The sequence below is a fragment of the Gossypium hirsutum genome, chromosome A03, assembly GCF_007990345.1.
Source record: "Gossypium hirsutum isolate 1008001.06 chromosome A03, Gossypium_hirsutum_v2.1, whole genome shotgun sequence".
NCBI lineage: Eukaryota > Viridiplantae > Streptophyta > Magnoliopsida > Malvales > Malvaceae > Gossypium > Gossypium hirsutum.
Window position 1 is genome coordinate 21,837,641 of NC_053426.1, and position 5,315 is coordinate 21,842,955.

A 5,315-nucleotide genomic window follows, 5' to 3' on the forward strand; every position below is an offset into this window, starting at 1 on the left:
CTCCAAAACGCAGGTAAGAAAAACAAAACCCTTGCTTTGCTAGACTTTATCCCATTGCGCAGCCACTAACCTCCATTAATTTGGTGGCTAATAGCACAGACAATGGACGGATCTTACCCATGGATGCCAAGACTTTTGGGAATCTGGTAAGCCTGCTTCCTTTCCTCTTTTTCTTTTTCAAAAAAACAAAAATCTTATGTTTTTCTTTTTGAAAATGAAATCCAAAAAAAACCTTAACACCACTCGACCCTCGCCTACATCTATGCATATTTGAGATGTTTGGCTTTCATCGGTGTCGATCCGAGTTCATCCTCATATATTCGTGCTAAATTTACGAATCAATCAAAAAAATAAAGAATAAATCTGGGATTCACCTTTCAAATTTTGGGTTAGATTTTTGAATATCTAATGTGTATGCGTATATTGAGCGTGTATATTCTGTATGCGTAAAAAATCAAGGTACAAATAATAGCTTTTTATAGCCAAATTTATAGAAATAAAAAAAAATACATTTTCCCTCTGTCATTTGGCTGTACATTCTGTTGCTGCTTCTTCTCGTATATTCTTTTGCAGATATGGAGCAACGCCCGTACGGAGAGAATTGCTCGTGAAAGCCGTGATTGCAGCACTGGTGTGTTCTAGAAACCCCTAGTGCTTTCGGCTGCTAAGATTCCCCTTTTTGGTTCTTTCGAGTTTGGGCCCTTTTTGCAAATCGGGCTTAAGGATTTGGTCTTTGGGCATCTGTATATGTTTGGGCTATTCGGGCATTAGACCAGATTTGTTTTTTTATTATTATTTTGGGTTAGTGTTTATTAAAGGTTGTAAATGGACAATTTGGACTTTATTTAGGTTTATTTGACTGGCTATTTATTTATTGAGAGTGTGTAAATAAAATAAAGGCCCGGGAAAAATTGGTTGACTACAGCAGCCCCTCTTTGCTTATTGACGTGTAACGGGAATAGAGCAAAGACTTTAAAAGAACCGATTTTGCTTGGTCTTGTTGAATTTTAGCTTTTTGGCGCTTCTCTTTTCCAAACACTTTTAGGAAGATTAAATTAAATCTGCTCTATTGTCGATACATGGAGATAAAATTCACCATTTTCAATCTGTTCCACTGCCACTTTGGGGAGATAAGATCCTCAACCCTCAGTCTGCTTTCTTGCTACCTCAGGAAGACTCATTCTTCAACCTGCTCCCTTGTTACCTCAGAGAGATGAGGCTGGACGTAAAATCTGCTCCATTGCCAATACATGGATTTAAGATTCACCACCTGTGAAGATCTACTCCGCTGCGACTTCAGGGAGATAAAACTTCAATTCTCAATTTGCTTCCTTGCTACCTCAGGAAGATCAGACTCCTTCAACCTACTCTCTTGTTACTTCAGAGAGATGAGGCTTAAGGCTTAAATCTACTTCCTAGCCAATACATGGAGATAAGATTAGCCATCTGTGAAGATCTGCTCCGCTGTAATCTTAGGGAGATAAGATCTTTAATTCTCAGTCTGCTTCCTTGCTACCTTAGGAAGATAAGACTCATTCATAAACATGCTCTCTTGCTACCTCAGAGAGATAAGGCTTGGTGGTAAAATCTACTCTATTGCCTGATACATGGAAATAAGATTCACCATCTGCGAAGATCTGCTCTACTGCAATCTCAGGGAGATAAGATCTTTAATTTTTAGTCTGCTTCCTTACTACCTCAGGAAGATAAGACTCATTCATAAACCTGCTCTCTTGGTACCTCAGAGAGATAAGGCTTGGTGGTAAAATCTGCTCCATTACTGATTCATGGAGATAAGATTCACCATCTACGAAGATCTGCTCTGCTGTAACTTCAAGGAGATAAAATCTTCAATTCTCAGTCTGCTTCCTTGCTACCTCAGGAAGATAAGACTCATTCTTCAACCTGCTCTCTTGCTACCTCAAAGAGATAAGGCTTGGTGGTAAAATCTGCTCCATTACTAATTCATGAAGATAAGATTCACCATCTGTGAAGATTTGCTCCGCTGCAACTTCAGGGAGATAAAATCTTCAATTCTCAGTCTGTTTCCTTACTACCTCAGGAAGATAAGACTCATTCTTCAACCTACTCTCTTGCTACTTCAGAGAGATAAGGCTTGGTGGTAAAATCTTCTCCATTACTGATTCATGGAGATAAGATTTACCATCTGCGAAGATCTGCTCTGCTGCAACTTCAAGGAGATAAAATCTTCAATTCTCAGTTTACTTCCTTGCTACCTCAGAAAGATAAGACTCATTCTTCAACTTGCTCTCTTGCTACCTCAGAGAGATAAGGCTTGGTGGTAAAATCTGCTCCATTGCTGATACATGGAGATAAGATTCACCATCTGTAAAGATCTATTCCACTGCAACTTCAGGGAGATAAGATCTTCAATCTTGACCAATGTTGCTACATTGCCCTCTGGGGGACCTATCCTGTAGACTCCATTTTATATGCACATGCTTATGCCAAGTAATTAGGATGCTATGATCGAAATGACCCAATGCTCCTAAATGTGTTATGAATAATATATGCAAAAATAAGGATGATTCCATTTTAACAAATTAAGGTATCGTCACTCGTTGCTCATTAATATGTTGTTACTGACGCATTTGCTCAACTATCATCTTGAAGGAGTATCCCAAAGAAACAACCTATCTCGTCTGGCGAGCTTGCCCCGCTATAATGCCAACGTCCTCTCTACTACTCCTTTTGAGACAAAACATTGTAACTCATAGTTGAATTTTCCTTTGTTTAATCTGCTACCTCACTTCTCAGGTGCTATAGCCAAATGTGCATTTCTGCTCTTTCTATGAACGTCATTTCCTTTTTCTCGAGAATAAAATTGCATCATCAATACTATATCCTGCCTGTTTGCTCCATTATCATTTGGACAGAGATCTAAAAAAGGCGATTTATCCAAATATATCCTTGAACTTGAGCGTATTCTAAACAATTATCTCACTTCAGCTTCTTGCATTATCTAGAAACTCCTAGAATAATATGCAAAACTTCTATTGTAAAAACATCACTAGTTCATTCATCATTATGTCAATGCAACATGCTTGCAATCAAATCGTGATAATGAACAAGAATGGAAATTAGCCTTGAATTTAAATTAAATTATCAAAAGAACAACAATGGCCATTAATTTAGGAATGTATATCTTGAAAAAGAAAGGATAAAGATAACCAATTTACTGAAAATGAAGACTAGGTACCCTTGTTATCGCAACCTGAGCTTCTCCGTACAAACTTCTTGAAAACCAATTCAAACTCAACATGTGTTTAGGAGATCAGAAGCACTTTGTCAATGCCCCAAGATGCAACATATTCCCTTCATGGTTAATTCAAGTATATCAAGATCACAGCCTCCTCACTTTGGATCCATATTTGAGCCACCCTTTTCGGGTTTTCAACTCAAATCCCCTTTGGTCACAAGGCGCCTTTTGCGGGTTTTCACCTTGGCCTCTCATTTTTCTCTTTTTCTTTCTTTTTTATTATTGGGTCTCAAAGCGCCCTTTGCAAGTTTTCACTTTGGCCCTTTCCATTTTTATTTGAGTATCAAAGTGCCCTTTGCGGATTTTCACTTTGACCTTTTTTTTAAAGTCTCAAAGCGCCCTTTGCGGGTTTTCACTTTGGCTTCCCTCCCTTGTCAAGTGTAGTACTTTTTGACTGCATCCGATTTCACTAGATTAGATAAATTTTTTCCATCCATTTCGGCCAGTATTAATGCACCACCAGAGAAAGCTTTCTTCACCACATAGGGCCCCTCCCAATTCGGCATCCATTTACCTCTGAAATCTTTTTGTATGGGAAGAATCTTCTTCAAAACTAAATCTCCCTCATGAAACTCTCTTGGGCGAACCTTTTTTCATAAGCCCGCATCATTCTTTTTTGATACATCTTTCCATGCTGAATAGCCTTTAGCCTCTTTTCCTCAATCAAGTTCAACTGATCATAACGAGACTGTATCCATTCTGCTTCATCTAACTTTAATTCTGACAAAGCTCGAAGAGAAGGTATTTCCACTTCAATGGGCAAAACTGCTTTCATTCCATAGACCAATGAGAACGGTGTTGCCCCAGTAGAAGTTCTGACAGATGTTTGATAAGCATAAAGAGCAAATGGCAACTTTTCATGCCAATCGTTGTAAGTTTCAGTCATTTTCCCCACAATCTTCTTGATATTTTTGTTAGCTGCTTCCACTGCCCCATTCATCTTCGAACGATATGGTGACGAGTTATGATGTCTGATTTTAAACTGACTGCAGACCTCTGCTATTGTACTATTGTTCAAATTCAGCGCATTATCAGATATGATCTTCTCAGGCATTCCATATCGACATATAATTTCCTTCTTTAAGAATCTACTAACTGCCGATTTAGTTACGTTGGCGTACGAAGCAGCTTCCACCCACTTGGTAAAATAATCAATGACTACAAAAATGAAACGATGCCCATTTGAAGCCTTAGGTGAAATTGGCCCTATGACATCCATGCCCCACATGAAAAATGGCCATGGAGAAGTCATAACATGCAATGGCGAAGGAGGTACATGAATCTTATCACCATAAATTTGAAATTTGTGACATTTCTTAGCATAATTGATGCAGTCTCCTTCCATGGTTGACCAATAATAACCAAACCGCATAATTTGTTTGGCCATTGTGAACCTATTGGCATGCGTTCCACATACACCTTCGTGCACTTCTTCCAAGATTTTCTTGGACTCCACGGCATCCACGCATCTCAAAAGTACCTGATCTTTCCTTCTTTTGTACAAGATCTTTCCATCTAAAACATAATCGCAAGCGAGCCTTCTCAACGTTCTTTTGTCATTATCGTGGCTTGATCCGGATACTCACGATTTCTCACATACCGTAATATATCCTGATACCAAGGATGATCATCTCTTTCTTCTTCCTCTATATTATAACAATAAGACGGGGCCTCATAAATACTCATCCAAATGGGCTTCACATCCTCTTGTCTGCTTACTTTGATCATGGAAGCCAAAGTAGCCAAAGCATTTTCCATTTGGTTTTCATCACGCGGGAGATAACTGAAAGTAATATCATCAAAATCTTCAACTAACCCCCAACACCAGCCTTCTATAATTGATTAGCTTGGCATTTCTTGTTTCCCATTCACCTCAAAGTTGATAAATCACCAATGCAGAATCACCATATACTTCCAATGATTTGATCTTGCATTCTATTGCTGCTCTGAGCCCCATGATACATGTTTCATATTCTGCCATATTATTCGTACAATCAAAATCCAATTTACATGTGAATGGATAATGATCTCCATC

At 38.6% G+C, this 5,315-nt stretch overlaps 1 long non-coding RNA gene across 1 annotated transcript; it reads left to right on the plus strand.

The window, feature by feature from the left end:
* On the plus strand, positions 1–924 carry LOC107887065 (uncharacterized). Its single transcript, XR_001680987.2, has 2 exons — positions 1–146; positions 574–924. It is a non-coding gene; the product is annotated as an uncharacterized lncRNA (long non-coding RNA).
* The last annotated feature ends 4,391 nt before the right edge of the window (positions 925–5,315 follow it).